Raw genomic sequence first — 23368 nt, 5'->3', positions numbered from 1 at the left:
TGAATATGGTGCCTGGACCAGCTTGATACTGGGATTTTTTTCTCCCATAATTGGCCAAGACCCCCTGTTTGTTGTGGAGGTCTTTTTCTGATGGCAGAAGTTGTTCTTTTCTCATTTACTTATTATGAGGCCCTTTTTAAGAGGCGCTGGTGTCTCCCTGCCCTCTTTCACTCACTCTGCAGCACTGTAATCGGAGCAGAGGCAGCCTTGATGATGGGGTAAGCTGATGCTTCCCATTAGCACCTGGAAAGAGAGGCATGTAATACTGAGCTCAACTTGAATTGTAGGAGCGGAAACTTTCTTTGCTGACTTATTCTGGAAAGTTTGGGCTCAAGTGGTTGAGCCCTTTCCAAAAAAAGGAGGCCAAAGAGTATCTGTTGAGGTTGTGTTTGTGAAATGAGCTGACACCTGCCTCCTTTGGGAGAAGGGCTTTGGGGATGGACAAGCTGGTTGCCCTCCGTGCCTGTGCTGTGCTTTTAGGTAGCCCCAAGCGTATCTGAGTGATGCTGGCCAGGGTTTAATCTCTGTGTTCTTGCGTGAACAAAGATGGAGGCATCCCGGTGCCTGCAAGAAATTGCCTGACCCCCCACCCCCCCAGTGCCACACTTAACCTTGTATTCCCTCCTTTGCATCAGGTGGGGTCTCTGGTGCACAGTCCCTGCCCCCAGCTCTGAGTTTATGTCCTCTCGGAAAGCGATGAAGCCTCAGCCCAAACTTGTGAGCAGCTCCTGCTTGCTGTTGCCTCCTGCTCAAAACTAGGCATTGCTTGCTTTTCCTTGCTTAGGGGGTCGCTGTCCTTTCCTCCTCCCTCGCACTGTTCAAGTTGCTCAGCAGCACAGAAATATTGGCATTTCATCTTAAAAGAGAAAAAAATCTTTGGGAAAACATCAGGGAAAGGTGCTTTTTTTCTTCGTTTATATTTTTTTCTGAAAGGTGAAAGAGAAAATGAATTACAGGCAAAGGAAAGGGAGCAGGTGACAAATGAGAAGAACAGGGTTTGCATTTCAAGATCAGATCCATCAAATCCTGACACGGAGCGTGTCAGAGGCCAGCCTGCCATGATGAACTGGGCTAATTGGAGATGCCTGCGCTGGGGTAACTGGGGCAGGAAGGCAGGGCTGCTGACTAGCAGTGAACAGCAGGAGTGCTGTGGGACGGGTGAGTGGGACAAGATTGTCCCATCTCCCTTCCAAAGAAGAGCCAAGGAAATCTGGTGACAGCTCCTTTGGAGCAAAAGCGTGGCGGTGGCCTTCATGTAAGGGGACTCCTTGCTGCAGGGCATGGATGCTAAAACAATTTTTATGTAAATAAATGTGTAGCTGATTTGAGAAGTTGAATAGCAACTGAGGACTCTCCGTGCCAGCTGGTAACCTTGGTTGAGGACCACAGGCACTGCTCTTGGCGTAAGGGCTGTCTCCCTGCTGCTCCACTCCCCAGTGTCCCCGTGCCTCTGACCCGTTTGCCTTTACTTAGAAATTTGAGGTGTGGTTTATTCTGCAAACCTGTAAGCTGAGTGCCCCTGGTGCTGGCAGGCTCCAGATGGCTCTCAGTAATGATGGCAGGAGATGGGAAGCCAAGGAGCTGCGCGGTGACTGTGCCCACAGATACAATCCAGAGCTCTGGAGGGGTGAGGGACAGCAAGCCAAGGAGAAACAGGCACTGGCTTTTAAAAGCAGGGATTAAAATGCTTTTAATATTAAAGCCCAGCTGATGCCTGAAGTCTTGAGCCCAAAAGCCAGCACAGTCAGCAGAGAGATTCCTATTAACTCCGCTTGGGCATGGATCAGACCCTTTAGCAGAGCATCTTATTAAGCAACTAATTAGAAACCTGCCCCTTCTGTTGGACTGCGGTGCCCTCCATCCCACCCCAACCCTGTGCAGATTGTGTCAGCATCCTGCGGCTTCTTCATCCTCCAGCTCTTGCCCTGGTGCTTTGGTGCTTCCAAAACCTTCCAGGAGCTCTGGGATCCTCCCAGAGAGTTTGCTTCCCCCCCTTTTTTTCTCATCCTGCTCATGAAAGCAAAACCAGCTGAGAGGAATTGGGAGGGCCCAGCACCTTTTTGCCTGCTTTTTTTTTTAACTTGGGAAAATGTAAAGGCAAGAAAAACTGTACAGGCTCACAGCTGAAAGTGAGATGCTGAGACTGTATCAGGGCAAGGGGAAATACACCCCATAAAGCATCCAAACCTAAAAAAAATAATTAAAAAAAACCTAGCAGGAAGAAAACAAGAGGCAACACCACCAAAAAGAAAAAGAAAAAAGCTCCTGAGGTCAATCAAAGTTCAGGACTTGAATAAAGAAGAAAATCTGTGTATGTGTGAGAGAGAGGGAGAAGTGGCCGTGATTGAGAGAAAGGAGGCAAAAGGAGACAAGATAAATTGTGATTATCTGGTGGAATCAAGACACTTAACTGCCCTGTCTGATTCCTGAGGAGAAACAAATGGAGCCTATAACTTTGCACTGCAGAAGGATCATTTGTCCCTGTTTCCTCAGCCCTTGCCGGAGCCAGGTCGGTGCTTGGGCTCATGGCAGCTCCATCACCCTTGGCATGGTCTGGGAAGAGCCAGGAGTGCTCCTGAGGCGGACCCTCTTCTTTTTGATGATGTCCCAGCCATACAGGCACCCTTACCTGAAGGCACCAGTGCTACTTTTGCGTCACTTTGGTGATTCGTGCGTTATTTCCATGCAAGATGAGACTGGAGTCCAACTTACAGAGCTGAGTATCGCTGGGTCAGGTGGTTGCTATGGTCTGGCATCACCACTGAGCGGGACAACTGCACCCTCCCTGTGATTGCCCCAGAAAATAGGGTCTCTTGCAGTCTGTTGAATGGTCACCGTGACCTAGATGCTCCAGCAGCAATGTGTGTTTGAGCTTTCCACCTAGTCTGCTCTTCCTCCCCTGGTGCAGAGAGAGGGGGGGAAGAAGATGGGTTTTTGGTGAAAGTAGGATTAAATAAATTGGTGCTAAAGGAATTGGTGGAAGGCCACATAAACAGTGGTGGTGGTGGTGATGGAGCCCAGTGTGTCCTGCTGAAGTCCTCTCTCACCGTGTCCTGCATGCATGGATTACACCACGCACCTAAACTTAGCGTTCTCCCGGGCTGATGCTTGCAAAAATCAGAATACAAATGACAAAGTGATTGTGAAGTCTCATTTCTTATTGCAGGGAGCTGTTTCTCATTATCTCCTATTTAATTTGTTATTTTGATCTGTATTTTATTCATGGGTTTGGTGGGGGTTTTTTTCTCCCCTGTGATGAATTGGGAGGTGCTCTTAAGTTGGGATGGTGATTACAGGTTGATGGACGGGTAACGGAATGGGTAAAATAGCTCCTGATTTTCAGTGCCTCGCTTGTTGAGGGTATGTTTAAGAGCATATTTTCCTGTGATACAGGCAAACAAGCTGCAGCTTACACTTCAGTGTTCTGAGCTGCCCTTTATATGTCCTAACGATGCTTCTTGTTTCTAACAAAAAAAAAAAAAAAAAAGAGACAAGATGAGGTTTATGGGTGCTGAATGTTCCCATCTCTCTCTTTACCTGCTAAATCTGTCCCTGATTGTGGTACGCCTGGCCCAGAGAGCAGTCAAGCCCTGCGTGCTGTTTCACGGGGATGGGACTTTGCACGTCTGCAGGCTGGCAGGAGGAAGACGTGCAGGCGGGATGATGGGCTCTGCCTCAGAAGTCCCTTGCCTTGTTCTCCAGGTTCTCCTGGATTTAGGAAGGAAATTCCCTGCCAGTGGGAGGTAATGCAGAAAGAGAAGAGTTAAATGTCCTTTTGCTGGCTGATTTCTTTGTGTGAGTGTGTTTGTGGTGTACCAACCATGAATGTGACTATGATTAGAACTGGGCGGGACCTGGTTTTCCTATTCAGCAGGATTTTTAGGATCGTTTTCTTTCTGCTGTGAGTTGTGACTGAATCCAAAACCTCTTGGGCTTTGAAGTATTTGCAGTCCTGGAGGGAACTGCAGATAACCCCCTTAGATCAAAATGGGGGGTGTGAGATGTAAAGGGGGAAACTCTGTTCTGCCATCAAATTTGGCAGAATAGACATACACCCCCCTGAATTTATCTTGTACCAGTTACTGGCTGTCGCTGCCATGGGGATGGTCACAGCCTTGCCTGTTTTCTGAGGCAAAGAAACCTTTGCTAAGGATGGCTTCAGATGTCCTCCAAAACAAAACAAAACAAAACTGGTAGCTTGTTTGACGTTAACAGTCTGAGAAGGTTTGAGAAAGCACAGGGTTGCATCCTATCTCTGGTGTTGGCTTCACACTTGCCCTGACTGAAGAGATGGGAATGTTGGAGATGAACCAGCTGATTGAAGTTGTTTGGATAAGGACTCTTGCTTTTGGGTCTTTGTCCAAAATGTCCTTGATCCTGACCTGTTGCTCATTTGTACCTGTGTCGGTGGAAGGATCTTCCCCTCCCCTCAATGGTTAATTGCATTTGCTCCTTGTAAAACCACTGATATTCCTTCTCACAGAGATTAATCTAGGTTTGTGCATTGAGTTTTGCTGTGCTTTCTTGCACTGGAATAGTCATTTTAAGGCTTACGTTTTGTCCTCTTCATGGATGTGCTCGAGATGGTCTGAGTCATCTTTGCTCTTTCATAAACGAAGCAGCTTGAGCTTTTAAAGCCCTTGTCAAGTGGAAAGCATTTTTGCTAGTGCTCAGATGTTTGTGGCTTACTCTTGCATCCAGTCCTGAAGACGGTGCAGCCAGCCAAGTACCCTGCAGAATTACAGCCTTGGCATAACAGCCTCAAAGTCACTCCTCCGAGCACCCAGATTGCACCAGGGCATGGAAAGAGCCTCTCACGTGCTTGGACCCCGGTCTTGCCAGAACAGCTGGTTATGGGATGCCCTCCTCCACAGCTGTGGTCCCCCAGCATTTTTAAAGAGGTTGTGAAAACAGTTTTCTACTGAACGAGCCTAAATTCCCAAGTGCTTCACCTGGCGGCTCAGTCCTCCTTTGCCATGTGGCAAACCACCCGACATTGCGCTGGGATGTCCCCGGACAGTGGTCGGTGGCCTTGGGACCTGCCAGGCAGCTGGGTTCCTCACTCAAGTGAGCTTCATCAGTATCGTACAGTGCTAAATTTTTAATCAAAGTCACGCAAGGCTAAGTCAAATGCCTTGCCAGAAGTCTATTATTTCTTTGCAGTTACCTTTATCTGACAAAATTGTAATCTCATCAAAGAATAAAACCAGGCTTGTTTGACAAGGCCTATTTTCCATAAAAACTGTGTTGACTGGCATTAATTGTTCCTATCATTTAATTCTTTATTAATGGAATCTCATATCAGCTTTTTCCATTATTTCAGCTCTGATTGATGTCAGGCCAACCAGTCGGTAATTGCCTGGGTTGTTCTGCTTGCCGTTCTGGGCCATGTTTGCCCTCTGGTCTGCTGGTGCTTCCCTCCTCTTCCCAGATGGATGCAGTTTTGGCATCTCTTCTCCTTGGTCAGATGACTTGAGGTTGTGGGGTGCTCTCGTGCTGACAAAGATGGTTCATGCAGAGGTGGTGTGCCCCCCATCCTTGGGGCCTTGCTGTTTTCCTCCTATTTTCTCTCCTGTCCTACTGAGGAGGGGACTGAGAGTGGCTAGGTGGGTGACAAGCAGCCAGCCATGGTCAATCAACAACACCAGCCTTTGAATATGCTTGGAGGAACCATGGAGAGGCCCAAAACAATCTGAGGAGGTATTTGTGGGTCTGAAATGAGGCTGTAAGGGTGGTATTGCCTGGGGACTCAGAATGCTGCAGAAGATGTATTCAAAACATTATTTGGCATAAAGTAGCAATGGATTTGTCCCAACATTTCTCATGCTTTTTGGGAGGGTGTGGACTCCTCAGAAGCTGCTAAAAACAGCACTTGCTGCAGCTGCAGTGTTTAAAACAAACCCCAGGTCTGTGTCTGGCTCTGCGTCCTACCAAATCCTAATCCTTGAAGCACCTGCTCTTGGCCTTGGGATGCTTGCTTTTGACTTGCTGATGATGTTGTATCTGCTGGTGGTGCCCCGTGGCAGGTAAAAGTGTGAGGGAGGCTGGTAGTTGCTTTCCCTAAAAGAAGTATGGGTGATTCTGCTGTCTCCAGCACCTGAGACAGCCCTGCTTCTGCTCAGCTAAGGTGACTTGCTGCCTTGATGAGGGCGAGGGAGCAGAGGAGCAGTGGTACAACTTATCTGTGCTAGCAAGAACAGCAGGACCACACGCAACTTGACTCCCTCACCTGTTGTATCAACGTTTGAGGCGTTGTAGCACCATGGGGAAATAGTTTTGGGGTGACTTGAAAAAGACCACCTGAGTATTTTCAGGATATCTTTCTCTCTGTCCCCTGCCCCACTCATAACTTCTTTCCTTTTCTGTTTCAGGCTCCTCAGTGACTCAGTTGCTGGCCCGGGACCTGGACAATGACCCGTTGGTCTTTGGTGTGGTTGGGGAGGAAGCCAGCCGGTTCTTTGCAGTGGAGAGCGTGACGGGTGTCGTCTGGCTCCGGCAGCCCTTGGACAGAGAGGTAATGCCGCTTTCCACTACGAGCATCCTCCACCAAAGGGAAGGTAAATGGGGACTCTCCATCTTCTGCGGTGGCTGAGATTGCAGCCTGAATGTTGCTCCCTCTGCAGAGCTGGGATTCTAAACATCTGATGTTTCCCTGTCAGGGTCTGTCCCACTATTCCCAGCTCAGCAAGGACATGGGGTACTCTGGTTCAGTCTGGCTTGTTGGTTTTCCTGGATTTGCAAGTTCAGAAGTAACTGGAGAGAGGAGGGAGGGTGAGGTGCTGGAACAGGCTGCCCAGAGAGGTGGTGGATGCCCCATCCCTGGAAATGTTCAAGGCCAGGTTGGATGGGACCCTGGGCAACCTTGTGTAGATGGAGGCCTGGAGGTTGGTGGCCCTGCCTGTGGCAGAGGGGTTGGAACTCTATGATCCTTGGCCTCCCTTCCAACCCAGACAATTATATGATTCTATGACAGAGGTACTCAGTAAGACTGGGAAAATAACACACGACTTGGGCAAAATGCTTAATTTCCCAGTGCTCCCATCACCTGCCCTCAGTGCTTCCTTTGCCAGTGGCAGTGTTGTGAAGATAAAACCCATTAACACACCTCAGGCGCTGGCAGTCCCAGTCGGAGCCAGCCAGATGTGGGGATGCAGAGGAGCAGAGCGGTGGATGCTGCTCAGGCTTGGGGAAGGCAAACCCAATTTCACAGCGTTAAGAACAAGGCACTGGAAAAATAAAGTGTTTTTCTTCACCCTTCTCCCCTCTGCCTCCCTGTGCCAACAGCTGCTGGCGTGAGTCATAGATCTTCCCTTATTCAGATGCTTACTGCTTCCCAATACTTATGATAACAGCCTTAAGCTGAAGAAGAGGGATCAATAGATTTGTAGGTGTCTATTTGTGGGGGAGGGTGGGAAGGGAAGGAGCTGAGCAGAGCTTGCTTGTATGGCTGGGCTGAACCGGGAGAGAAACCCGCACCCAACAACTGGTCCCAGGGCCTCAAAGTCAGTGCTTTGTGGAAGAGGGTGAGGACGGAGGTGAGCATAGCTTGGTATGGATGTGGGAAGGGTGTAAATGGCAACTTGGGGTGGAGGAAGTGGGATGGGAGGGATAGGGGTGGAGGTCAGCGGCGCACCAGCGTGGATGTGTGCAATCAAAAAATTGGGGGGAGAGAAAGCTGTATGAGGGAAGGGGTGGTGGGGAAGGAAAGGGGAGAGATCAGTTCTCCTACAACAGAGTAGGAAAAGAGAGATTGGAAAAGGGAGAGGGAATCATTCTAAGGTAAATGATACAGGAAAATGGGAAGAGAAAGAAAAAGAGGAAGGAGGAGTGAATGTCTAGAGGCAAAGGAATTTTTAAAAGATTTTTTTCACTCCTGTAAAGATTAGAAGGAAAATGGGTTTAAAAAATAAAAAGACATACCCCAGGTCTAAAAAAAGCATGTGCTAAGATGAAAGGGAGGAGACAGAATTTAGCATGTGGCGTCTTTCTCTGATTATTTTAGCAAGTTTTTAAATTAAATGCTCAACAGGTGGCTGCTTCTCTCTTGTTTTTCCTTTCTTCCCTACTGCTTTGTCCCTTGCGGTGGCACCAATGGCTGGGGGGGAAACGGGTGAAAGACTCTGGAGCAACGGGGTGGGATGGCACACAGAGCCAAAACATCCTTCTTTGTCCATCTGTATTTCAGCTCTTTGTTCTGCCTGCAGGCTTTGCCCCGAGGCAGGAGGCTAGGAAAACCTTGTTTGGGTTAAATTTGCCATCCTTTTGGATAGGGAGGCAGGAGGGGTGTACACACTCCTAAGCCAATCTCCAAACCCTTCTTCAGGATGAACTGTTAGCCTGGTGCAAGTAGAGCTCCTGGTCTGGTCACCAGTGGCTGCTGCCTGTCCCTGAGTCATCTTTATTAGGAATAATTCAACCAAATCTGCAGCATGGAGTGCTATTTCAAGCTTGATTTCTGTCCAGCCTTGCCTGTGCGATGCTTTGAAAGCAGCAAGTTTCTGGGCTTAGACAGGGGAACTGGTGTATGGGAAGGGATGCTGGAGGAGGAACGGATTCCTGGGAGAACTGAAACACCAAATGGTGCCTGGGTACCCAATAGGTGTGGTCCAAGTGTTGTTGTCCATCCCTGTGTGATTCCTGGTGGAAAAGAAAGGTGGGGAAGAAAATGTCTGCCCCTGCTAGCTGTATCCCCCTACCCTGACCCCAAATTAATCCCCTGTTCCCTACTTGTCCCTCCCCGCAGCACTGGTGGCTTTGTTATATTGCCATTTAAGACCAAGCTGTTAATTAATTAAAGCAATTAGGGTCAGGGAGGACTGTACAGTAATTTTATTTATTTTTTTTAAATGGGCTTGTGGGATTTCAGCCAGTTCTTACCACAGACCCTGGGTTTATCCTGCTGTTCCCGGCTACGTGATATCCCTGCTGCGTAACAGGGAAGTTGGGAAAGCAGCAGCATGGTTTATACATCCTCAGCGAGCCTGTGTTTTATCATCACCCTGAAAAAAAAAGACGTTTTTTTTCGGAGTTCCTTCTCTTGTGTCGTCCCTGTATCTCTCGGTCGGGGATGGTGCCGGGTCACCATCACTGTAGGTGGAAAACCACTTTTCTCCGCCTTGTACTTTATTCTCCCTCTCGCTGCTACAAACAGGCAGTCGGCAGCAGCGTCGGGGACCAGGGCGGGTATGCAAAGAGAGCTGAGGCTTGCTGGCATGTCATAGGTTAAACAGCAGGCTTCTTTCATCTACTTTTAGCCCAGTTGTCTGTTTAAAGTGCTCAGCTGCTAGTCGGGGGGTGGGTTCCGTAGTCCTTGCATCCTTCCGACCCAGGGCAAGAGCAGCTCTCTGTGTCTGCGAAATAACGCTGGAGCCCCACTGGCACTCACATTTCTCAGCATTTTCTACTCAACGTAGGTAATTGCACTCAAGCACCCCGTCTTCTCTTGAAGGTCCTGAAAGCATTTTGCATGTAATAATATTGGCTAAAAGTCCCAAGCCTGCCATCTGCAGATAAACACTACAGTATCTTTAATTATATGTTTTTCTTCTCCTTCCCTTTCAGACTAAGTCAGAATTCACGGTTGAATTTTCCGTCAGTGACAGCCAAGGGGTAAGTGTGACTTCTCATTTCATGGTCCGCGGCACGGGCAGAGGGGAGCGGTGGGAGGATGAGAGTGGTGCTGCCAGGGGACCTGCTGTGTTGTGTCGGGTGATGGTGGGGGGGTGTCTAGGGAGCAGGACCACTGCTTGTCAAAAGCCCAAGGGGTAAAAAAAGCATCCCCGAATTGGCTTGAGGTGGTAAATCCATGCATAAAGCTGACACCTGCTCCGTGGCATTATCTTTGTGGCTGCAGGTGATCAAAGGGACCGTCAACATCCAAGTTGGAGACGTGAACGACAATGCACCGCGGTTCCACAACCAGCCCTACAGCGTCCGCATCCCGGAGGTAGGGATCACTGCAAGAAAGGCTGAGGGATTTGGGACTTCTTAGACTGGAGAAGATTGAGGCAGGATATTATCAGTGCTCATAAATTCTTGAGGGGTGGGGGTCAGGAGGATGGGCGCAGTCTTTTTTCAGTGGTGCCCCGTGACAATAAATGAGGTGATGGGCACAAACTTGAATATAGGAAGCTCCACCTTACCATGAGGAGGAACTTCCTTACTGTGAGGGTGACAGAGCACTGTCACTACCCTGGAGAGGATGTGGAGTGTCTGTCTCTGGAGAGACTTAAAACCTACCTGGATGCTGTCCTGTACAGCCTGCTTGAGATGATCCTGCTCTGGCAAGGGGGTTGGACTAGGCGATGCCCAGAGGTCCCTGCAAACCCTGACTGGTCTGAGTCTGTAACCTGAATCTTCCCTCAGTGGCTGCGCTTGATGCCTGGTTGCTGCAGAGCTGGCTGCCTAAGGGCCACCAGTGTGTGGGAGTGTCCTCCAGCCCTGGATCCCCACTGTGGTTAGGGGGGAGGATTAAAGATCTGGAAGTTATTGTTGCCTGAATATGGGCGGAGGCAAACTGGCAGCATTTTGGGTGCTGAGGGAAGGCAGGTGGAAGTGTCGGGTTGGAGATCAGAGTCTTCTCGGCTTTGGTGATGTCTTTTCCCATGACAAATGTGAAGTTGAAAAACAGCTGTAAACAGGAATCTGTTTGGCTCTTCTTTTGAGCTGGGGAGGATGTGCAGCTCTTGTCACAGAGGTGACCTGAGGCAGGATCTTTGCCTGATGCCAAACTTCTGGCAGAGTCCTGCCCAAAGGCTTCTGTGCTTGCTGGTGCTTTCCTTTAATGCCTGCATAGAAGGACCTGTCCCATGTCGTCCTTGGGGGTAAGGTAGTTAGGAAGAGACCAGAGAAGATTATCTGTCCCAAGCTCCTACCACAGCAGAGAGAATTTCTATTAGATCAGGTCTGTCAGGGCTTTATCCAGCCAAGCATTGAACACTTCCAAGGATGGAGTTTCCACAACTTTCTGCCAGTCTCTCTCTCTCCATGCTGGCCATTGCAAAGGAGGTGGCACCTAGTCATACTGTCAGGGAGATCTTCTGCACCCAGAGCTCAGCTTGTCAAAAACATGCCGAGAACTTGCTGACCTGATGTGAATTTACACTTTCAAGAAGTAGGGTGAAAGCTGGTTGCCTGTGCTAGGAGGACAAAGTTAGGGTATTATATTTGAAAGAGGGCATTAGTAGGACATTTCATGTTCTCCAGTGGAGGAAACCCTTTCCTCTTGCACCGTGGTGCCAGGGCAGAGCCCCTCTTCCCCAGAGCGTGCCTTGGAGTGTGGATGAGGTCAAGTGTGCGTCTCTGTGTGTGAAATCAAGCAGCCTGTGGTAATTGAGAGGTGCAAACGATTGTGTTACGGCAGTTTATTTAATATGCTGACTGCTGATCCCCTGCTATGCTGGGCTTTGATCTTTCCTCGTCCCTCTGCTGCGAGGATGAGGTTTCTTCATTAGGTCGCTTGTGATGTATGAGCCGGGAGTTTTAGTCTCATCTTCGTGCCAAGTCATCTGAAACCTCCCTTTGAGAATGACACTGGGTCAGAGTCATTTCTTCTCCTCTTCAAAGCAGGAGCGGTGCAGAAATGACATGGCAAATGCTGTGCAAGAAGCCCCTCTGGAAGGTGTTGGTCTTGCCTTTGGCTTCTGTGTCTCTGCTGGGATCCGGTGCTGCTCTCAGCCCTGGTGTTTATGTGTGTGGAGCAGCCGTGACACATCTCCTCTTGCTCGTCACTCCTGCTCTAAGAGCTGATCTCGCCAATCTTAAGCCTTACAAGTTTCCCATCGTAACCTGTGTAGAGCCTGGGGAGCAACAAGGACAAAGGGCATGTGCTGGTTTGGAAAATTAAGAAGGGAGCTGTGGGTAGGTGGTCTGGATAGAAAAATAAGAAAAAGACAAGGAGGCTGAAGCTCAGTGTCTCCCTCTCACGTGTCACAGCTGCTTTGCACAGGAGCTGTGGTTTTGCCCAGAGGGATTTCCAGGATGGCCTAATTGTGTGGCACCGGTGCTTCCCCCAAGCACACCCGCTTGGCCATCAGAGCTGTGTTTTTCTGGAGGGTGGCCTAATCTAATTATAAGGCATCGTGTGCCAGTTTCCAGTTTCTCTCCACGATCTTTAACGAAGGGCACCAATTGGAGGTAATGAGCCACAAACATGTTGCTCAGCCAGCATCCTCACAGCACTTCTGTTCTTCTGCCGGGGACATGGCATTGCCTTGTCAGGCACTGTGAAAGCAAGAAATGGAGTCCCACCACCTAAAGAGGACCCACCCTTTCAGGACTACGGTCCATGGGAGATGTGAGCAGGGAATTTACTCTGTGTGTGTGCTGGCACGGCTCTTGAAGAGATGCCCTCTTGTTTTGAGAGTTTCTCTGGGCCACAGGTTGTGCCTGTTGCTTGTCCACACGTACTCAAAGCTGGAGGTGATGTGGCACAGGGATGCGCCTGCAGAAGCTGTGGGCCAGGGGCACCTTGGATGCAGCTGAGCCTGGGGAGCCAGTCATGGTAGGAGATGAGAGTGTTCCCCATGTTACCCCCATGCTACAGATGGCTCAGGCTAGGGGGGAACAGCAAGGGCACGGGTAGCAAAACCTGTCTCAAGGACTGCCCCACCAGGCCAAGCTGAAGGGCCTGTAGATAAGGAATGAACAGAAGCTGGAGCATGGGCACAGGGAAGAAGCTTGCAGGAGCACTGGTGTGGCTTTTCATAGACTGGCTCTGCGCAGAATTGGCAGCTAATGAGGGTTTTTCTCTTTTTAATTTTGAGATAAATGGGTGTATCGATTTGCAGTTGTCCTAGCTAATGGAGCAGCAACAGAAAGGCTATTTAAACCTCACTGCTATTGTGTGGCACTAGGAAAGTCAAAGAAAGAGTGTGCATAAATAAATGGAACATGAAGTAAACTGACCTTTAAAAACAATACTGCCTCTAAATACCCGTCCCGGCATTCTACACACTCCGCTTGATTGGAGAATGTCAATTTATTTGGGCATGGGCTGAGGACTACGATACCTCCCTGGCGTTGGGAGGGAGGAGAAGGACACCCCATTCAACCATGGGCTCCTCCACCATCACAGTAGCTGGACTGGGGATCATTCGTGTGTTGGGCTGATGCCACTGGTCCTCTGGGTCTTAATTATGTCCCCGGTACCTGCCTGGAGTAGCTGAGTCAGGGCCCGTGTGTCAGAAGAGGGATGCTGCTCCAGCGTAATCGTCCATCCCGTCTGGGCAAGCGCGCCCCGTGATTTGCTTGTCAAAAGGCAACGAGGCGGGACGGATGCTCTCAAGTCTGTAAAGAAAAGGGGAATCCTGCTAGAGCTGGCAACTTAATTCACCAAGCTGGCCTCGACAGAGCTCATTAAGTTCTCGTGTATTCATTTTGGGCTAATGGCTGTCATGCTGACTGCTGTTTGATTTGCTGTAATAGACTTTTATGGTTTTTCAGTTTGCTAGGACGTGTGTGCCTGTGTCCGTGCCCTGTGGTGCTGCTGTAGTACATTAGCCAGCCACTCGTGTGCTTGCTACTCTGACCTTCAGGGTTTGCTCTCCTCTTGGATGGGTCTCTTGTGTGTGCCCTCTCTTTCTCCGCTCTCCTCTTCCTCTCCCAGCCCCAAGGTACCATGTTTCTGGGACTCCCACATATATTGCTGAGCTTGCTGGCGGGCTGTTGTGGCGATGCCTCCATTTCTGACAAGTCCGATCTGCTTTCTCTGATCTGTTTTTCCGTTTGACTGGGTCTGTAAGAAACTCAGTCTTGTTGGATTGACATGGTTCAATGGGTTTGCATGAAGCAAGCAAGTGAAGTGCAGCCAAGCCCCTCCCCCATGTTGGTTTTGCGGTACCTGGTGGGGTGCTGGGATTGGGGTGGATGGTTCCTTTAGGTGCCTGCTGGGTTTCCCTGTCCCAGCTTACAAGTGCAAGGCTTTCCTGGGGCACACAGCCCTCCATTTGCCTTTTGAACTGAAGAACCTTGAAGCTTACACTGAAAAGTTATGGCTCTAACAAACCTATCTTCTGCATCTGCTGCTCCCAGGTGCCATCTACAGGACCACATCTGGGTCCTGCAGAGGTTCCTCAAACATTGAGCTGGCTAGTAAGCACCTTCTCTCAAAGAGCCTTTTTCCCCTGCAACAGCCCCCAGCATCCTTGAGTTCAAACCATCCGTGGCCTTCTCTTGGCCCTGGAGCATGATCGGTCTCCACGTGTTGGCAGAAAGGTCACTTAATTGTTAGTTTCTCTGCTGAATATTCCCTCGGGAGCTTTCCAGTGGGTTTTTCTCTCCTTCGGTGTTCTCCCTGCCTCCTCCTGTTGCAGTTAACGCACTGAGTGATTTATAAAGTAATGCGTATTATTGGGTTACATCTTCCAGCAACAAGCTGTCCTCAGCCAGGCTCTGGGCCAGAGACCGCCATTTAGCACCCCAGCCATCCACAAGATGACAGTTGCACCGCAAAAAGGGATCTGTAACTTGACAGGAGATATTAATTATAACAGGGCTGTGTTTTCAAAAGGCACCCACCACATCCATAACCACAACCGTCTGCGCAGGGAACGTGCTCGTCTTGTCCTGACTCCAAGCAAGCACCAGTAAGACGCAGGGCAGTGGGAAAGGAGTTTAAAAATAGAAAGGAAACTTTCTGGGCAGCGTGCAGCATCCACCAAGGCAGCTCTGGTCCAGCTTGCAGGTGTTGCATCTCTTGAACTCAGCCCTGATTTATCAGTTTATTTTAATTGGGAGACAGGCGGGCGCTCACCGTCAACAGCAGTCCCTTCTGCTTGGGGAGTAGCCTTTGGGATTGAGACTTCACAAGCTGCTGGTCACCGTTTACATCCTTAATGTGGTGGTGTAGTTGAAACAGTGGCTTTTATGATGATTTTTTTTTTTAATTGTGCAGAAAAGCGTTTGTCAGGGGAGTCGGGGAGGGGGAGAGAGAGGAAAGGGCTGTCACTGCCCTGTCCCATTGCACAGCCTGGAACCAGAACGTGCCGGATGGTGAGCAGGGACAAGGAGGATCAGAGAAAAGCCCCCAAAGCTCTAGCTGTAATTAAAATTATTATTTTATTTTAATGGTAATAATGTCAGTAATTACATCAGTTTCCCTGCCATCCTGCCCAGGAGTCTTCAGGGGCTCGTATAATTCTATTGCGACGGCTCCGAGGCTTGACGCTGCACATATGAAGCAGCCATGACGAGTGCGAGCCCCTGCTTCAACCCCATTAGCCATTCCCTTGCACGCTCCCAGGCATCTTTTGGGTTTGTTTTGTGTCCCCCCCTTAAATAAAGAGCCTTTAAATTGAAGGAGGTGATAACAGAACCGATAAGAAAGATGTTCCTGCCACCTTGCAAAATGGCCTATAATCATCGCTGGCTGCTTTCCTTCCTCCTTTTTTTCCTTCTTTCCCCCCCTCCCAGCCTCTCTCCTCACTCAGTGTTTTCCTTCTCTCCTGCCCTCATGCTTCTGTGTGGATTTTAGAGCTGCACAAATAATTTGTGGCGAATAACTTCACCCAATGCAACCTCCCCTTCCCCTTCCCCTTCCCCTTCCCCTTCCCCTTCCCCTTCCCCTTCCCCTTCCCCTTCCCCTTCCCCTTCCCCTTCCCCTTCCCCTTCCCCTTCCCCTTCCCCTTCCCCTTCCCCTTCCCCTTCCCCTTCCCCTTCCCGCAGATTGAACTCCTCCTACAGCCCTTCATGTGCAAATTTATTTATGGTAGGATTATTTTTTTTAAAAAGGAAAACTCTTTCTGGAGAGGCAACAAAAAAAAATTAGCAAGTTGTTGAAGCTGTGTATGAACACCAGTAGCCAGGAGCAAGTTGGTTCTCTTTCCTGGGTAGGCAAGCATCTCCATCTCCCTTCCACACCCAGCATCCCATTGGCATGACTGGGTACCAAGGGGGATTTCTCATCTCCAGTGCCTGATGGAGAACTGGGAGGTGAGGAGGCATCAACTGGTTCTTCATCACCTAGCTATGCAGTGATAACCTGCAGCAGGCGAAACTGCTACCAAACATCCTGAGCACCCTCACTTTTAGCTGTGCTTAGTAGTGTTTGTTATTGCTGGGTTCCAAAGCCAACCTGTGCCAGCCCTGAAGGACAAGTCAGCTCACCAAAATAACAGGTTAGATCTCTGTGTCACCTCCCTGGCTTCATGGAGCTGGTCATCATGTGTTTGCTTTGATGTTTCCCCTTTGCAGGTGTACTTATTTATAAAAAATTTGGAGCAACCTTTAATTATTTTCCAACTTTATCCAGAAAACTCGTGGAAGCAGAGGCTTCCCATCAAGTAGTCTTAAGTGGAGGCGTAGCGTCCATCTATTAAAAACCCATCTCTTAGCTGGATGAGATAATCCCTTTGAGAGGGTTTCATCTGCGCTGTAATCACTAGGTAGAATATAACATCCCTCAGAGAAATCGTGCCTTCTCCCCTCCTCTCTCAACCCCAGCTTGCATGATCTGCCAAGATGGGGCTGTTTTTACGTTGCTCAGGAAGATTGAATGTTAAAACATATCTTTACATGGAGAAAATTGCCAAGTCAAGGTTTTGCCAGCGGTACCGTGGGATGCTCTTTCCCATGGGTGATGGAGAGGCCGTGTGAGTGGCCATCACGCTGGTGCAGGAGAGCAGAAAGAAGGGGAGCTAAGAAAGCAGCGAGCGGATGGGGACCCCAGGTTGTGAATAATACACAAGTTGCTGGGCTGAGTTCTGCTCCGGATGAGGCAGTGAGGCAGTATGCCATGTGCGTTGGCACACTGGGTAGGTTTGGCTCTGTAAATATTTAGAAAGATCCCTTTTCATGTGGGAGTGAAATGCAAATGGGCTGTTGGGGTCTGGGGAAGTTTGGGTGATGTGGCAGACACCCATTCTGGCTTTTGGATGCTGGTGGTTGTTCTCTGGGCAGGAGGTTGGAAGCACACCAGGAGGCAGCTGCCACCTTCTCTTTCCTGCCAGCACCAAAGGAAAGCTGCGGTGCATCGAGTGAAACACAGCGTCTGGGCTTGAGGGCTCGCACGACTCACAGTGGAGATGTCCATGGGAGTTATGTGGGAACTTTTCAAGGGGGAAGATGCTCGTCAAAGAGCCGTGCTCCATGTGTATGATGAGATATTAGAGGATTTGTGTGGCATAGCCTGGGTACGGGGTGTTATGCAGGGCTGGGAGGCTGGTAAAGGTGTCTCTTTGCATGGAGGAAAGCTGTTGTGTGATGAAGCAAGTGCTCGGACCTAGAAGCATCCTTTCCTCTGAAGGTCACCTGCGTGCAGGTTTTTGTCTCGTTACCGCTGATGCGTATACTGTGACGCCAGATGGAGAACGTCAAAGGGGCTTGAGTGACATCCTGACATCCTAGGGAGAAAGCGTCTACCGCTAGCAGCCCTGTCGCTTGTCTGCCTTTTGCTGGTGAATAGGAGACCCTGGTCCTTTAAAACACGTGCCGAGGAGTGAAATGAGAGATGCAACAGAAACTACTGGGGCGGAAAACTCCAAATGGCGTGGAAGTAATGTGTAAAGTGTCCTGGAGATAACAGTCATTTCCACCAGGCAAAACTTGGGCTCTTTCTGGAAGGATACTGCAGCAAGGAGGGTGGGGTAGGCTGAAAATTAGAAATAGTTGTGCTATTCTGACCAGCGTAGTACTGGGGTAGACAGAGGGGACAGGGGAATGCGGAAAGGGGAGAAGGCAGCAGATTTAGAGCTGAAAGAAAAGCGAGTGTGGGGCAGCAAGCAATTTGGTGTCGTTGTGCTGGGAAAATAAGGCTCCCGGAGCCAAAGAAATAATCTTGGGGCAGAGAAAGAGAAGCTGTACAGATGCGTCCTCCAAGCAAGAAACACCCAGACAAAGCAGGTGAGGTAGCTTAGACAAACCAGGAATCATTCAACAAGGAAGAAACGGGGACAAAGGAAAGCATCCTTGCTCCTGAACAACCTCGAGATGCAGGCATGCTCTTGGGTGATGCGTAGGAGTTTGTATGGGTGCTGAGAACTGGTCTTGTGCTGATTTCTCAAAGCTCCGAGTTTATTTTGGGTGCTTGTCCCTGACCTCCATCCCTGATGTCTGAGCTCAGGATGGACAATGCCAAGTGACAATGGCTCCTCAGGAATCCCCTTGGCTCTGTGACCTGGTGGTTGGGGCCTGTGGTCCAGCAGCATCGCCTGCTGCAGGAGCAGCTTGGGCTGAAAGGCTGCTCTTCTGCAGGGGGCTGGGGCAGGAGAGCCCAGCCCTTTCAGTATAATTACACTTACACATCTGGGCAGCAGATGGCTTCAAGGTCCCTTCCTTGTCCCCGGCGCGAGGAAGGGCTCTCTGCTGCTGGAGACAGCCAGAGGAGCGAGGAGCTAATGAATGTGACCTGCTAGGAATTAGTTTTGTTTTATCTCTCTTTCCCCTGGTTACGATATTCTCCCAGAAGCCTGGGACCAAACTTATTATCTCACACCAGCCAGCAAAAAGCCGCATCCCCCCTCCCTTTACGTCCCCTGTTTTGTTTACCTCCCTCTCATCATCTTTGAAGTTGATGGTGGGAGCGAGCCCGACCACAGCCATGTTTATTAATGCGTTTGGGGCTGCGGCCACTTGGCACAAGGCAGTGAAGGAGCCCTCGCTGAAAGTGGTTTGGTGGGTTTTTTTTTTCTTCCCCCTCCACATAATCACACAGTTTGTCATTCCAGGCTCCTTTTTCAATCATGTCACTTAAATTAAGGTCATCCCATGCTACAGGACGCTGTAACCATTGCTGCCTTTTAGGGTACTGGCTCTTTTCTATATGAATTAATCTACCTCAGCAGCAGACCTGCAAGGTGGGCGCACATTGACATCCTCTCTCGGTGCAGCTAGAGCTGGTGGATGTCCGCAAAGCGTATTGTGGGGGTTTTTTTGTCCGCCCCCCCCCAATAAAACTGCCAGCTTTAATTAAGATGGAAATATTTAGGGAAAATATTGCCATTTTGACAGGCAAAGCCGGGCAGAAATAGCGCTTTGAAAGAGCAATAAAAATCGCTCTTGCAATAGATTCATTCCAATTTCTTTTTTTTTTTTTTTCAGAATTGCATTTTTGTGTTTTATTAGTTTGTAATGTGTCAGTGCCGGTCATGTATAATAAGCTTTCTATTGCTGGTCATAGTTTGCAGCTAAAATAATAGACTAAATCAGTCTATGTATTTTAAAAATATTTATGTGTGAACTGAGCTATTCACATCAGTTTCCAACTGCTTTCCTTACAAACGGGAGGAGATTTGATCTAGGAGGAAGTTTCAGCATTAGGCAGCTGTTGCTTAATTTCCACCATTAATTGCTGTGGAAATTTAAAATGGGGTTGGTGTCGTTTGTCAGTTTGAATAATGAGGACAGGAGGAAGCCCAAATGTAGGGTTCAAGGCCATTTTGGTTAAAAAGAAAAACAAACACAAAAACCCCACCAAAAAAAAAGCAATCCCTGGAAGTTTTTAATTTTCAGGACTTGTTTTATGGGATATCTGAAAAGCCTTTTTGGTTTGGGCTTGGGGTTTTTTCCCTAAATGAAGATGCAACCCAAAGCTGGGTGGATGCAGGTTCGGATGTGTTGCACAGGAAGGCTTGGCTCGGGGGTGGCGTGATGCTGAGCTGCCGGGCAACTACAGAGATTCATCCCCACTGCTGCAAGGCTGCCATCAGGCCCACTCCCTTCTCAGCAGTGGGGCTGAGCAAATGTGCGGTAAATGAGCTTTGCAAATACCGTTTTTGCGGTCTCCTTGCCTCCCCACCTCCCCTTTCCCTGCCTCCTGCTGTGTTTCTGCCACTGTGCCTCGCTTTCCAAATGTCAGGCTCTGCTCTCTTCATTTCCGGCTGCAGGAGCAGCTTGCAAGGGCAGCTTTGCACATGCAGGCGCTTGCATGGGCACGCAAAGGATCTCCACGAAGAGCCATGCAAGCCAGCTCCCTGCCCTAATACAGTGCAAATAGCTAAACCAGAGCATTGAAGACCTTCATGGGTGCAAGGAGAGAAGAGCTGGTGGCTGTCACCATGTGTAGGACGGTTGTTGTTTGTCCCATCGTTTTGCCAGGGACCCAGCTTACTCGACATGATCTAGGAGGGTCTTGGGGTGCTGGATATGTTTGGCCACAGCCTGCCCTTCTCCTCTGGTTCAGGTGATGGTTATGCAGACAGCCTCTCCCTGTTTTTTAAACCTGCCTTGGTTTTCATCACGTTGACGTGTGTCGCTTCCAGCTAGGCTTGACCCGCAATTGTAAATCAGACTTGAAAGGATAATGGGAAGGAGGGCAGAGAGAAAGAGGAGATATTAATTAAAGTGGCCACCTCCTGTCCAGCCTATGTGTGATGAGTCTCAGTTGATCATATGTGTTTGGAGGAACCTTCTGCTTGGAAGACCTGGGGTCTGGCTGTTTGTACCAGCGTGGCCACCAGCACTACTTTCATATGGGTATTTAAGGAGGGAAGAAAGGAGCATGTAACTGGGAGGCTGGTGTGCTCATCCAAGGCGTGCTTTCTTAGCACTTCTCAGCTTGTTACCAAGAGTGGAAGATGTAAATATCTTTCACTAATCAGTCTTTATTTAGAGGTTAGCTGAGAACTCTGAGCTTCGGAGAAAGACGGACCTACTTCTGCTGTGCACCACGATGAGCATCCTGAATGGGGAATAAATTCTGCTGCGTGTGTGGTGTGGAGCACCCCAAACCTGCTTGGGTCAGGAACTACTAATTCAGCACTTGGAAAATCACTCTCCGAAACATACTGGAAACAGACAGCCAGATGTGCATGTGCAGATTATTTTTTTGGCCTCCGGGGGGAAAACACTGCCCTCTGAGATGTGCTGTGCCTGTGCCTCACCTTTGAGGTAGGCTGAGAGGGTTAAAGCATAAAGCTGTTCCACTGTGGTGGTTAGCTGATGGCCCGTGAAGCATCACAGGGTTTTCAGCTGGTTGGGGAAATAGCAAGACAGGTGGATATTTTGTTTTCCTATATATAACTTGTGTGCTTGGGGAAGGGAATTTTGCAAAGAGGCTGTTTCTTCTGGTACGAGCCCCTGAGGACTACAGCACTGCAGTTTGCCCCAGTCCTTGCAGTCAGTGAGGATGAGGAAGAGGGGGTGTTGGGGCTAAAAAAACTCGAGGTGTCATGTGGCTGGGGTGATCTCTGTCCTGTGGGCCATAACTCCGGCATTACCTCTGAGCACTTTGCATACCAACCCATGCTCTGGTCTCGAGGGCTCTGTAAGCTTCAGGGGGTGGGCTGGGAGAAAGCTGGAAGCCTGCATCCTCCTAACATGGATGGGCCAGCCCAGTATCCCACCACATATCAGTGCGGGGGTCTCGTCTGCAAGGCTTTCCCTTACTGGCCTCATTTCTGAGGGCTTGGATCACAAGACCTACCCCTTTCTGCAGGGCAAATAGAGCTTTTTCAGCAAGGTTGCTCCTCCAGAGGCAGGTCCTGGTTAACTAACCTGATCTTCTCCTATGGCAAGTCACGTAGTGGATGAAGGAAAGGCTGTGAATGTTGTCTACCTAGGCTTTAGCATGAAGCTTTTGATACCATTTCTCACAGTGTTCTCCTGGAGAAACAGGCTGCTGGTGGCTTGGATGAGTACTACCTTTACTGGGTAAACGAAGGCTGGAAGACAGGAGCCAAAGAGTTGTGGTAAATGGACTTGTATCCAGTTGGTGGCTGGTCACAAGCGGGGTTCCCCAGGGCTCAGTACTGGGGCCAGGTCTCTTGAATATCTTTATCAGTGATCTGGATGAGGGGATCAAGCGCACCCTCAGTAAGCTTGCAGATGACACCAAGCTGTGAAGGAGTGTTGATTTGCTTGAGGGTAGGAAGGCACTACAGATGGGTCCAGACAGGCTGGATCCCTGTGGGTCAAGGCCAGCTGTAGGAGGTACAAGAAGGTTCAGTGCTGGGTCTTGCCCGTGGGTCACAACAACCCCACGCTTGACCAAGAGTGGCTGGAAAGCTGCCTGGTAGAAAAGGACCTGGGGATATTGATCAATAGAGAGCTAGCAGTGTGCCCAGGTGGCCAAGAAAGCCAACAGCATCTTGGCTTGTGTCAGAAATGGTGCAACCAGCAGGACCAGGGAAGTGATGGTCCTCTGGTACTAGGCACTGCTGAGACCGCACCTCAAATGCTGTGTTCAGTTTTGGGCCCCTTACTACAAGAAAGACATTGAGGTGCTGCAGAGTGTCCAAAGAAGCTGATGAAGGGCCTAGAGCAGAAATCTGATGGGGAACTGGCTGAGGGGACTGGGGTTCTTTAGTCTGGGGAAGAGGAGGCTGAGGGAAAACCCTGTTGCTCTCTGCAACTAGCTGAAAGGCAATTGTAGCCAAGTTGGTCTCTTCTCCCAAGTACCAAGAGATAGAATGAGAGAAAATGTGCCGGGGCAGTTTAGATTAGATATTAGGAAAGATTTCTTCACCCAAAGGGTTGTCCATCCCAGGGAAGTGTTAGCGTCATGACCCCTGGAAGCATTTAGAAAACGTTTCACTTGGGGGACGTGGTTTAGTGGCAGACTTGGCAGTGCTAGGTTAATGGTTGGAATCTGTGACCTTAAAGCTCTTTCCAACCTAAATGATTGTATGACCCAAGGCGTGTGCTTCACCACCAGTCCCCCATCATCATATTAACCGGTGTCTTGCTGTGTGCTTGCGTGTTGCCTTTGATCTGCTCAGATGATGTCAGGAGGAGGTTAGCTCTTATCTGAAAGCTGACAGACCTCTATTTCACTTGTATGAAGTGGTGAATCTTTGTTATGAGCGCCTCTACAAAGAAGAGCCTAAGTGGCTGCATTCTGCTGACCTGTCTCTGTGGGGTGTATGGGGGTGTTTGGTGGCCTGTGTGTGTCCCAACCAGCAACAATTGTGCTCTCTGCTTGCACCTGATGTGCATCTCAAAGGGACCTGACCTCTGTTCGTCTGGTACTTTGGGCTTGGGAGCTCAAGAGGCAAGCCGAGACTGGAAGAAGAGCAAGAAGGGCCCTTGTCCCCAGCAGAAGGGTACCCAGCAAGGAGAGGACAAGACAGCCTGGAGGAGACGTCCAAGAAGGGTGGCCAGCAGGGACAGGAGAGCCAAGCCTTGCAAGGGCTGCAAGTTGCATCGCTTCTGCACATTTGTGCTTGAGGCTGGGCTGTGGCAGGCATGCTTTTTGGGGGGAGATTTGGTTAAAAAGCCTCAGCAGAGCGTTATGCATTTGAAATGTGAAGGGTAATTGAGCTGAAAGCCATTCTCCTCCTGCAGCCTATGTCGCAGGACCCGCTCAAGCGCCCTCAAATGCCAGCCTGGGAATCCTGCTGGAAGAGCAGGAGGTGGGGAGAGCCACCCTCCTGTGCCCAGTGCTTGTGGGCAGGGGTGGGAGATGGTCCATTTAGGGGTGATGTGGAGGAGAAGC

General features: G+C 49.6%; 1 protein-coding gene across 1 annotated transcript in view; it reads left to right on the top strand.

Moving 5' to 3' along the window:
* Positions 1 to 23368, top strand: part of CDH23 (cadherin related 23) — a gene marked incomplete at its 3' end in the record, with an annotated part of 189176 nt that overhangs the window by 26419 nt on the left and 139389 nt on the right. Inside the window, exons 2-4 of the mRNA XM_084265242.1 lie at positions 6372 to 6514; positions 9562 to 9609; positions 9854 to 9946. The remainder of the gene's footprint in view (positions 1 to 6371; positions 6515 to 9561; positions 9610 to 9853; positions 9947 to 23368) is intronic.

Source organism: Gallinula chloropus, assembly GCF_964237585.1.
Source record: "Gallinula chloropus genome assembly, chromosome: 5".
In the NCBI taxonomy this organism is placed as follows: Eukaryota; Metazoa; Chordata; class Aves; order Gruiformes; family Rallidae; genus Gallinula; species Gallinula chloropus.
The sequence above is the reverse complement of the archived record's forward strand: the minus strand, read 5'-3'. Positions and strand labels throughout refer to the sequence as shown.